The sequence below is a fragment of the Triticum aestivum genome, chromosome 1B, assembly GCF_018294505.1.
Source record: "Triticum aestivum cultivar Chinese Spring chromosome 1B, IWGSC CS RefSeq v2.1, whole genome shotgun sequence".
Lineage (NCBI taxonomy): Eukaryota > Viridiplantae > Streptophyta > Magnoliopsida > Poales > Poaceae > Triticum > Triticum aestivum.
In genome coordinates, this window is record NC_057795.1 from 556,413,045 (window position 1) to 556,425,945 (window position 12,901).

Below are 12,901 nucleotides of genomic sequence, written 5' to 3' on the forward strand. Positions count from 1 at the left end.
AAAAACTCTACTGATAAGTCTAAACTTAATTAGGTGCAATACTTAATAGTAGCGAGTTTTGAAGAAAAACGTTGGTACTAAGTACTTTAGCAGCAGCGCGTCCAGGGAAGGGCGCTACTACTATATCTAGCCTGGAGGCAAGCCGTGGCAATTATAGTAGTAGCGCTTGTTTCATCTAGGGCGCTACTGCTACCGCGTTATTAGTAGCGAGCTTTCGTCAAGCTCGCTACTGCTAATTAGCAGTAGCGTTTGTTTTTAAACCGCGCTGCTACTAAGATTCTGTGTATAAGGTTTTCCCTAGTAGTGCATGGTTGTATAGGTATCGATCTATAAATCCAAGCTTGTCGGGACCTCCGACATTCTTCTCCATTACATTCATAATCTGATGTGTTTGAAGTCCACCAACAACATACTCGATGACATCGGCCTTTGGTGCGTCAGCCATTCTACGATGAGCCGATAAGTACGGAGTCAGGTCAGCAGGGACAAACAGATGGTTATGCTTGTCCACCAAATTCCGAACGAACCAGAGGCCACTACTATCTTGTAGCTCAACCTGAAAAAGAGCGGGACACCCACACCGAGAAAGACCCCTCAGTGTTCTTTTTCTATCAACTCTGTTAAAGTGCTTAAGGGTCCACCATCCTTGTTTGCAGCACTTGTATGTCCTTCTGTATGCATTTTGTTTCGGACCCGGACCCATGTACTTCAGATCATCCTTTCTAACACCAAACCCTTTTTTTCTCGCATAGCCTACGTAGAATATGTAGGCTTCTTCCTCAGTCCTGAAAGTCTTGTTCACAATCTCTATGTATTCCATACACTCATTCAGATCTGAACCAACCATGCCTTTAATATCAATTCCTTTACCTTGCATGTGTACATCATCCAGGTCTATGTCATCCTTGCCTGCATCCTCATTATCGTTATCATCCGTGTGCATACCATCCATTCATTTGCCTTCGTTTCGTCTATCATCCATGTCCTTGTCATCCTTGCCTCTATTCCCCAAGTTTTTGCCATCGTTGCCTTTATCATCCATGTCGTTATGCTGCCAACGAAAACAGATAGTCAATGTTACGGATGGATAGCATACATAATAATTATGCAATACTCTGCCTAAATAATTGATTTAATTTTTCATATCGGATTCATGTACCAAACTCAGTCCTTCAAAAGCTGTAAGTAAGTATAAAATATTCCCTGACTAAATCCAGAAATATTTAATTGATTGTACTTGTTGTAACTGATGATCTCCTAACTAAATCCAAAGTGCACGAATCTTTCAAGTCCCCTGATAGATCAATTATCTGCAAATCCATTCAAAATTGTGTCCTAACTGAATCCAAAATTATCACCTAACTAAATCCAAATTATCTCCTCAATAAGTCGAAAATATCTCCAAACTCCATACAAAAATAATTATCTCCTAACTAAATCCAAAATATCTCGAAACTCAATTCAAAAGCATCTCCTAACTAAATCCAAAATAACTTTCTTTAAATCCAAATCGGCTGACAAATTCTCATGGCACACAACCCTAACTAAGTGCTTCAATATGTCCTAGCTAAATCCGACTTACACTTCCTTTGAATCAAAATCTTGTCACAACTTTCTGAAACCATAAACCCTAACTAACTACATCAACATGTCCTAGCTAAATCCAACTTACATTCCCTTTTAATCAAAATCTCATCACAACTTTCTGAAACCATAAACCCTAAACCTCACATGACATATCCTAAACCCTAATCAAATCCGACCCCTATTGGTACTATATGCATAAGGGACCAGCAAAGATTTGAGATGGCTAGGCACTTACAGCAAAGATCCGGCGTGAAAAAGTTGATGCACGTCGATGAGGATGATGTGGCCTCTCAGGTCGGGGAAGGTGGCGTCCGCTCGGGGAAGGAGGGGAGGCTTGTCGGAAGATCTGGCGTCGCGACCCGAGTGGGGTGATTTGCGATGGAGGGGGGAGGGGGGAGTAGGAGCAGGAGGAAGGAGTGACACGGTGAGTGCGGTTGGCGGCGATCGGCGGTGATCGAGGGCGCCGGAGGCGATCGGCGGCGATCAAGGGCGCTGAGGTTAGGGCTCGAGAGGAGGAAAGAGGACGAACCGCTCGAACCAAATTTCAAAAGAGTACGCACGATGATTGGACCTCTATAATGAAGTGTTTTATTAATGCAATTAATTTAATCAAAAAAATTCGGACCAGAATACCCCTGGATTTAATTGGACCGATTAAAGGTACAAAAAAATTAGGTCGAAAATACCCTTGGGCTAAAAAAGGCCCAGTTATTCTAATCCATTAGATCGCCCATATAATACACGTGATTTGGTGTATTATGATGCACCGTAAAATTTCCCTTTTTCTTTTGTTATTACAGTCCTATTGTCTCTACAACTGTCTGAAATTTCTGTACTACTTACGCACTTGCAGGGGGGTTGGTACCAATTCCATTCTTGAGGCGATACACGATGAATCAATGTCCGATCCACGGGAAATAATTGAGGTGGCACAACGCCAATCCCTATACCGGCCGTCTCTCCTCGGCCAGCGTAAAGGCGATATCAAGATGTAGTAGTTGCAGCCTTTATTTATGCAGAAATATTGCGAGTTTCCACAATTTGCGAGTTAATTACACGATAGTACCACAATTGGGGCCGTGGTGGCGAATTGGTACCAGTTTTGAAAATTTTTACGTGTCAGTGCCACGTTTGGACCGAACCGTTGCAAATCGGGCTAAACTTCGTATTTGTACGTATTGACGCTGGAACTGACCGCCCGGGCCCGCGCGTCAGATGCCACGCTGGCGAATCGGCACTCGCCCGCTCGCTCGATAGGTGCGGTCCGGCTCGAACCGGACCGGCCCGTGCTCCACTCTGTTCCTCCTCGCTCCTGCCTTATGCCTGGCGCGTGAGGCCTCATCCCCGCCGGCGACCACAACCAGGCCGTTGCCCTCACCTGTGCCCTTTCCTTCGGCCGGGCTTGGCGACGGGGAGGGTGTGGATGCGGTCCTCGCCGGAGAAGGAACGACGACGGGTTGGCGGGGTCGAAGGATCCGGGCGGAGGCGGTACTTGACGGCAGAGGCGACGCGAGGGGTCGAGGCATCCTGGTACAGAGAGAGAGAAGGTTCAAGGAGGGGGAGACGGGGAGAAGAAAAAGAGGGGCGGCACGACTCGCCTGGTTGCCAGGTCCGGCCAGCGGGGCGACGGGGATGGACCGGGAACGGCGGAATCCGGCCGGGTCCTGGGCAAGGACGGCGGCTGCTGCATCAGGGACCGAGCGGGAGCTCGGGACGGGGGCGTCCCTTGGGCGTAGGACGAGAAGGGAGCACAGGGAGGCGAGGCGGCGCGACGAACTGCGGAGGCGACAGCCTTGGCTCCAGCGGGTGGCTCCGGCGAGCTGGTGACGAGGAGGTCGGGGCGCCCTTCTCCTGGCGCCATGGGTGGGAACTCCTACAGGACAGAGACAACAGAGAGAGACAAGTGAGGGGGAGAGAGAGCTAGAGGAAAGAGGGGATGGAGGAAAGGGCACAGGGGGTGAGGGCAACGACCTGGTTGGGGTCGCCGGCGGGGATGAGGCCTCACGCGCGAGGCATAAGGCAGGAGCGAGGAGGAACAGAGTGGAGCACGGGCCGGTCCGGTTCGAGCCGGACCGCACCTATCGAGCGAGCGGGCGCGTGTCGATTCGCCAGCGTGGCATCTGACGCGCGGGCCCGGGCGGTCAGTTCCAGCGTCAATACGTACAAATACGAAGTTTAGCCCGATTTGCAACGGTTCGGTCCAAACGTGGTACTGACACGTAAAATTTTTTAAAACTGGTACGAATTCGCCACCACGGCCCCAATTGTGGTACTATCGTGTAATTAACTCACAATTTGCTGATCCTTCTGTCGGTGTACCCCGCAAGTGCATATTTGTAGTATACATATGCTTATATGTTGTACGAGATGAGATTTTTTTAATGGGATTTTTGCATTCGTGCCCCTAGTTGGGTCACGCTCGACTGATTTGCCCCTAGTTTTCCAACAATTGCGGTTTTGCCCAGTTCACTTCACTCGCCTTGTGTTTTTGCCCTTCCGGGACGGTTCCGACCAATCACGGTTCGCCACGTGGCGACTGCTCATTGGTCAGAAACGCCCGGGCAAAAACACAAGGCGAGTGAAGTGAGCTGGGCAAAACCGCAATTGTTGAAAAACTAGGGGCAAATCAGTCGAGCGTGACCCAACTAAAGGCACCAATACAATTGTTCCTTTTTTAATAGCAAGGTGATATAAAGTTCTTATCGTCCGAGTTGACGCCCACCTGTATATACAACCCTTGATTTAATTGCATTTGCTGCTTAGATGGCAAGAGAGATACTACCTGTAATTCTTTTGAACTTTGTAAGTATCTCGTTGCCACTGCTTTAGTTGAGCGGCAGTGTTCCTGTCTTTTGCTTCTACTTAAGAAACAGAGAATGCCTGTAGTTCTGTATATATGTAATGCTTTTAGGCCTGCGAGGGCTTGTCGCAAGTTTTGCTATTTTGAAGAGCGTGCCAGTTTGAGATCCATTTGTAAAAGAAAATTCTTGCAGGCCCGGCTCTCAAAAGAAAATGAAAACTGAACAAGTCGCAAAAGACCACACGAACTGCTCGACAGGCCCACAATAGATGGTTTCGAGACTTTTCTGACATGGGGTGAAAATTAGTTTGAAACGCTGCAATTTACAGAGTGTTATCATCACATATCTCCAACGAGAGGAACATCATATGCTACTATCACCTTCTTCCCGTGTAGTGGCTTGCTAAGAGTGATGGCACGACTGGGTTGACCTGCAGCATGTATTTGGTGCCAGGGCAACACGTGCATGATGTACTGCTCGACCGTCAGCGTGGAAGTGATCAGTGTGATCTCGGCATATAGGATGATTTGATCAAAAAGTTGTAGTGCGTGTAACCGAGGAATTCCACTAGCCAACGCTGGCAGCAAAACCTTGTTGGATCCGCTCGCGTGCGTGCTCTCAGCTTGGGCTCACATTCCCGACGCATCCCATGCCTAGCAATAGATGACCATCATCCTCTTAGGCCACTTCTATATACACCCAATAGCAGCAAAGGACTGATTCGACGTGTATTTTATAGGCCAGGTGTGTGTTGTAAGTCGTAAGTGTTTAGCTTCTGTACTCGTTGTGACCGTGTAGGTATGTGCAAAGGAGTGATTCGATGTGTATTTATCGGCCGGGTGTGTTGTTGATTTTACACCTCAACAACCGCTTGTACAATTATTTAACTCCGAGGGTACTACTAGTAGCAATTCTAATAAACGATACTCCCTCCGTCCCGTAATATAAGAGTGTTTTTTACACTACATTACTGTCAAAAATGCTCTTATATTATGAGATGGAGGGAGTAATTCTTTATATAACAACATGGTCTTGCGTACAATCTAGGTGTAGAATCTAGGCCCAGGGAGACGCGAGGGTGACTCCTCCACGGCAAAATTTCGTGTTTTGACCCTTTTGCGAAACCTATTCGAGATCTGACCCTGTTTTGCAAAAAAAATTGAGATCTGACCTTTTCTTACCGCCAAGGCCTCTGGCGGTAGGAAACACACCTACCGCCATACAGGCTGGCGGTAGCCTGTACAACCCTACCGTCAAGGTGCCCGACGGTAAATGCGAGCATACACTGTGTTCCATACTTAGGAAAAAAACAACCCTACCGCTAGGGGCCTTGGCGGTAGGTTGTTATACCCTACCATCAGGGGCCTTGGCAGTAGGCTGTTATACCTTACCGCCAGGGGCTTTGGCGGTAAGAAAAGGGTCAGATCTCAATTTTTTTGCAAAGTAGGGTCAGATCTCGAATTCGTTTTGAAAAAAGGTCAAAACACGAAATTTTGCCTCCTCCATCCACCGCCAGTCCCTCGATCTCCTCCCTCCCTCCTTGCTGCCACATGAGGCCGACACCAGGAATGCTCCTCCCAATCTGGAACGGAGAGCTCAGATTTTGGGTGGCGGCCTTCTAGCGTGGCCACCCTCTCCTGTGGCAAGGAGGGGCTGGCGGGTTGCAGGTCGCCAGGTTGGGCGACCGGCAGCTAACCTGCAGGTGGGGACAGAGCTTGTTGCCCCGGCAGTCGACAACGCCAGATCTGACAATTGCATCTCGTCCCGACTTGGTGCATTTCACCTCGGCCAGATCTTGGCCATGCTTGTCTAGCCGGTCACAGGGTTGTGTGTGGAACGGGTGGGGGGGTCCAGACCAGGATAACTCCATGGTTAGCTACGACCGGCCGCGACGGTGACGACGCCCGAGGACGCCGGTTTTATTCTTAGAGATGTCAGTCGATCTACTCTGCCCTACCTCTTCCCACCACACTGCTACTTGGGTGAAAACCCTAACTGCGGTGGGAGCCGATGATGTTCTGGGCGTCGTGTTCTTATTGAAGGCATCATCGTGAGAGCATTGTGATGGTGGCCTGGTGGGCATGGCTCGTTGGCAGCAACAGATGACCTGCCCGTCTCCCTCCAGTGCCATCTACTTCAGGGAAAACTCTAGATCTGGGTCTCCCGGATCGGATGATGATGGAAATTTTGGTGCCCTTCTCCATCTTGAGGGCATTGTTTTGGAGCAAGTACTGACTGAAGGGGCCAATAGGTGGAGCAGTGTTGTATCTACCGCATCTAAGACGACGGGTCTCGACGGTGTGGCATAGTGGAGTCTCGGTGTTGGACGCGGGCTGATGGACACACATAGGCTGGTGGCGTTGTCCGGCATCATGGTGGCGCCGACAGCAGTTGGGCCCGGCACGGTCAATGTGTTGATCACTCCTGGAGATGGGATAGTCGAAGATGGCAGCGGCGGATCAAGAGCGTGTGCATGCGGTGTGCGCTACCGGTTGGCTAGACCGTGTGGTGCTCTTGGCCCGATGCGTGCAGTTGCGTGAGGCCGCCAGATTAGATAGTGCATGTTCATGCGGTACAGACACAATATCAAGATTGTAGGTATTGCGACTTTGTTCGCGAGATAGATGGCTTCGGGTTGATCCATATATTCAAGTGGAAAGACTCGGTTGAATAGTAATAAGTTGGTTGCGTGCAGAGACCGAGAGTTATCCTCCTTCTCGAAAAAAGGTGTAGCCGTGTAGTTATGTATATGCTTAATGATGGACATAATGATGTTTAGGTGTAGATATAGAAAATTGTTACTCATAATACAAATGTTATGGTGATTGGCGATTTTAGGAGCCGTCCATTCACCCTAATCTGACTGTGGGAAAATCAGAGTTACGAGGAGTTACGAATTAGAAATTACGGGAAATTACATATAATGGTGGGGCCATTACAAAATTTATGTGGGACCAATTAATTTGTGAAAGGATAAATCCGTCATTAATTTGTAAAAGGGAGTGGACCAGGACAGATTCCACGCACCCCTATCCCATTATCTCCCCCAAATCTCTTTCCCTAATTAATCGCCTTGTTTCCAACCTCTCGCCGTCGAGCTCACAATTCCACCGCGTCGGCCCTGATCTATCCGACGTCGCCACTCAGATCAGATCCACTCCACCGCCCCACTTCTCGATGCGGCCTCCATTCCACTTCACTGGAGTACACGCAGGCCGCAGCTGCAGCAGGCGCCGAGTTGGACGCGGTTGCGGGCAGTTCGACCCCATCATGCGTGAGCGGCAATCACACGTCGTCACCGGCGGCACTATGTGCCACAGACTCCAGCTACTATTGGCATACGTGATACGTCCTCAATCTGCATGCCCTAGGTATTTTCTTTTTGGCAATTCGTATTACAAACCTGCAAACACAGCAGCTGCCAGAGCGTGTTTTTTTTTTACTCAAATCAGTGTCTGCCCCATATCATGGTTTATCCCCCAGTTCAAGTTGATGCAGGGTCACAATTACTACTTATGTTGGATGATACTTATTCACAAATTTCAGCACCTACATAATCTTTGCAGCAAGGATGCTAATTTTCGTTTTTAGATTTCTATGCTTCCACTAGGTCTCGCATGTGTTGTGATGTTAGGATTTATTTCAAGACTAAAAATACGTCTTTACCGGCTTTTGCAACCCATCTAAGGCTGGCATGTACAACCTTATGGTCAGCTATTGTCATATTTATTTGTGATTTTTTAATGTGCAGAGAACTACAATCTATGCCCAGGTTTGAGCGGCTATTGTCGTCTTACACTGATAATAAATTGCTGATGGCCCGCTTCACTATCAGATCCTTTGTTGATCCCTTTTTTTCTGACAACTCTATTTGCTTCAGAGACTAAGCAGATGCAATGCTACTCAAACCCAGAGTGTCTAGTGCAAATCTTCAACCGCGACCGTCAAACGATCTGATCCCAAAGGTGGTTTTTCTTTTTTGTTCTCACACTGCAAACTTAACCGAGTTCATCGGAGCAGGTAGTTGACTTAATTTTGCTTGTGGTATATTGATTACCGTTTCAGGGGAAGTTCAAGGGCCTAAACTGGATGATGGAAGCTGTGGGTTCCGTTTCGGCAAAGGAGAGGTGGTAGTAGCAGCTACTTTGGTGGGTTCCTTCTCTTCACCATTCGTGGTGCTCCTGGATTACCTCAAGGACTTTGAGAAGTACCTGCTTGCTTGAGCATCATATCGGAGATGACGATGCGGGCTACGACATGAGCGGTGGGATGCTAGGGCATGAGTCTTATTAGCAGTAGTGTCTGGTCCATGCTAGATATTTCTAAATGGTTGTCTCCTAATCTAGAAGTGAATCAGTCAACTGTCCTGATTGGTTATGCTATTTGTCCTTGTCTTGTAAACATCTATGTTGACAGATGAAAAGCTCAAAATGTTATAGGATTGAGTCTGAGCTGCTGAAACTTGATGCCATCCGGCTGCTGTGCGTAAAAATAATGAGGAAATATATGTACAACTGAGATTTGCTCTTCAATTTTCCATATAGCAATATTACTGTAGAGTGGCTATCGAAGATTATGTTGGTTTCTCACCTCTTTTGCGTTTGTATTTGTCATTGCTGTGGATCCTCATAATCCCATTTTGGTTTCTCACCTCTTTTGTTTAACCCACTTTTGTCTACTTTTATAGCTATTTTCTCCAACTATAAAATGAGCCCACTTGGACCTCAAGTTATAATTACTTGCGCTGAAAAGAGATTATCATTAAGTATTAGGATCAATAATCAGCATTAGGAGAACATTTTTTTCTAATTCAGCGGCCAAACACACACCTTGCAATTAATAATTGACGATGTTGTGCATCAGAAATGGAAAAAAGAAGGCAAATAAGCTTCTTGCCGATGCTGATGATACCAAAAAGGAATGAATAATGTAGGGAAAACCACTTTCAATCAAATAAACAAAGGGTGGTAATATCATTCGGTTTTTTCGATGTCAGATCAATTTTCGACAGGGTCATGTCAATGGAAAACACATTATTCCGAACATGAAATCATCAGTATATGCGCCATTCATATCTCCTTTCTAATGCTATATCTATGACTCAATGTTCTTTAACCTCCTTATCATTCACTCGATGTAGTCATCGTTTTAGGGGTCGCTGATCACCCACGCGAACCGCTCAGCTGGTGGAGATCCTTCGTGTTGTCGATAAGACCGTACTTATGGATACAGACAACTGAGATCGGTACTTGTGGGACAACTAAGATCGATGGTAGTGGGCCTGGACGACTAAGATCAGTTTTTGTGGACCCGCATGAGTAAGAATGGTATTTGGGCACAGACAACAAAGTTTGGCACTTGTTGTCCGGACAAGTAAGAGTGATACTAGTGAGTTCAAATGAGTACGGCCGATACTTGTGGGTTGCGACGACTAAGATCGATAGTAACTGGCCCAAACGAGTAAGATCGATACTTGTGGGTCCAGACAACTAAGATTGATGCTTATGGACGAAAACCACTAAGATTGGTACTTGTGGATCCGGATGATTAAGATCGATACTTGTGGACCTGAATGACTAAGATCAGTACTCCTCATCTCGAACAACTAAGATTGACACAGTGAGCCCGAACGAGTAGGACAGATAGTAGTAAGCCCAAATGAGTAACTCTGATAGTTGTGGGCCCGACGACTAAGACAAATACTTGTGGTTTTGGACGATTAAGATCAATAGTAGTGTGCCCAAACGAGTAAGATCGATAGTAGCAAGCCGGAATGAGTAAAACAGATACTTGTGGGTCCGGGAGACTAAGATCGATACTTGTGGGTCCGAACAATTAGGATCGTTAGTAGTGAGCCTGAACGAGTAAGACGGTATTTAAGTCTGGACGAGTAAGATCGATTGTAGTGAGCCTGATCCAGTAAGACCGACATTTTGGTGTGGACGACTAAGATCGGTACTTGTGGGTATGTACTACTAAGATCGGTAGTAGTGGGTCCGGACGATAAAGACCTCTATTTGGACCGATCACACTAATAATACCATGAGCCGTCCAAACCCACAACTAGAACTATGGGCCATCTGGACTCACAACAACAGTATGACTCATCCCCAACTAGCACCATGGGTCATCCGAACCCAGAACTTAGCACTATCAGTCAGCTAGGTCCATAAACACCACAATGGGTTGTCTAATCCCAGAACTAGCACAATGGTTCGTATGAATCCAAAACTACTAGTATGGGTAGTCTGAACCAACAACTATCTTTTAAAGGTCGTCCTGATACGCAACTATCATTACGGGTCGTGTCCCTGTACTAACACTACCGGTAGTCCTGACACACAACTACCGCTATGAGTCGTCCAAACCACGACTAGCACAATGAGTCATCCGGACAAACAACTACTGCTACGGGTCATCCAGACCACGACTAGCATGATGGGCGATATAGACCACAATTAGCATCATGAGTCATCCGATCCTACTAGCACTATGGGGCGTTCAAACCCATGACTACTAATATGGGTAATGCCGATCCTGTTTGAGAAAATTTCTTCAAACCTTCCTAGACTAAATATAAGGCTAGTGTGGATTGTTGAGATTTTTCTCATAACTTTTTCCTTGCCAAAATTTGAGCCAAAATGCTCCTACATTTTAATTTTGTTTCTATTTTTTTTCCATTCGGCAAAACTTCTTGAAACTTTCCCAGATTGAATGATCTAAGAATAGTGTGGATTTTTTAGACTAATTTTGGATCATTTTTTTTCTGAAATCTTGTTTTCTGGGCAATTTTTGAGCCAAAATGGTCCTGAATTTGGACTTTGCTTCTATTTTTTTCTATAAGCCAAAAGTTCTAGAAACTTTCCCAGATCAAATATAGGGCAATGTGAATTTTTGAGAATTTTTATGGAAACTTATTTTTTTCAACAAATTTTGGCCGAAAATGCTCCTGAATTGGAATTTTGCTTCTAATTTTAATTCTTTTTGGCAAAAAATTCTTCACAGCAACGCCCAAAGCAGTGAACATCCCCAGCCCGCTAGTAGTCTGCTCTCATGCCATGGCCATTAGGGGGAAATAAATCAAAATATTCAAAAATATATTCCAGAAAATGAAATAAATCATGGAAGCGCCATGAAAAATAAAATGAAAATCACTAAAACAAATTACATATTCAGAAAACAAGATCATGGATACATGGCAGAGTTAGAATAACCCAACAAGTTCTCCGAAGGAATTGCTCGCACACAGTTAACTACGAGGCAGAGGTAGATGGCGGTGGCTGTCCGGTGAGACAGAGTTAGACGACTGTGTTGTCCGGTGAGGCGCGAGGTAGACGACAGCGGCTGTCCGGCAATCCAACGAGACATGAGGTAGACAATGGTGGCTAGCCGGTGAGTCGGAGGTAATCAGGTAAACATCGGTGGCTGAAGGTTGTCCAGTACACACACTATTGCTAAAGTGACCACCCAAGACAGAAAATAAACCTGCAGCCACGAAATCAAGTTCACATGGGACAGTCACTAAATTTTATTACTAAACATTGATTATAGTGCCCTGACGATGAACTAAACTAAATCATCAATTGCATTGAAAAGAAAGAAAACCAGAGCTGGTTGCACTAAATCAATCCGAAGTACACTTAATTTTATGTGATGTGCAGGAAAGCATGGTTGCTCTGTCAGGTTGTACAATTGTTTAAAATTTCCTTGATGACTACCCTCATGTATACAAAGATGGAATAAAATATCAATACTAAACCTGGTAGACTCCACGGAAAAAGGATCTGTTAGACTAAACACAACGAGTTTAAACTACATCTGATAAATAGAGTGCTGAAAATAGAGTACCTGATGCTCACCATTTGAACTGGTGGCTGCCTTAATCCATGTTGTTTTTGCTGTGGTAGGGAATACACGAACTCTAACAACAATCAAGAACTATGAACAACTCGCTTTCTCCTACACGAAATCCTGCAAGCATTGCAGAAGATTTCAATGAGAACACTTCAGTTTTACAGAAAATAGTAAGAGTTTAACTTGCTTTGGCAAATTACATGAACTGTGGCCAAACAGATTTTCCATGGCAAAGTCAAGGACTTGCAAGTCAAACAAATTAGCCTTGGTTTTATGTAGTACATATTAATGCAAGAATAGTAATAGCATGTCAGTGCCATGGAAATGTAGTCTCCAGTTTTGCACTAAGAAGACTGATACTACAAATTATGAATTTATGACACACAAAACCAGTTGTGCATAGTGTCTTCAAGAATTGTTAGGCCACTCCAGCTATACAGTCTCTAAGCTGCATATAACACACTCTTCATAGTTCTGAAAACGTTATCATAGCAAGTACTCCCTCCATCCCACAATATAAGAACGTATTTCAAGCTAACATAGGTTGAAAAATGATCTTATATTGTGGGAGGGAGGAAGTAATATTTAACAACTCTTCAGACATCTTGTATCTGTATGCCGCAGCAAAATTTCAGTTGTTTGAACAAACTGTTACAAGT

General features: G+C 45.6%; 1 long non-coding RNA gene across 1 annotated transcript; it reads left to right on the plus strand.

The window, feature by feature from the left end:
* The first annotated feature begins 7,428 nt into the window (after nt 1-7,428).
* On the plus strand, nt 7,429-8,920 carry LOC123094883 (uncharacterized). Its single transcript, XR_006446023.1, has 2 exons — nt 7,429-8,353; nt 8,454-8,920. It is a non-coding gene; the product is annotated as an uncharacterized lncRNA (long non-coding RNA).
* The last annotated feature ends 3,981 nt before the right edge of the window (nt 8,921-12,901 follow it).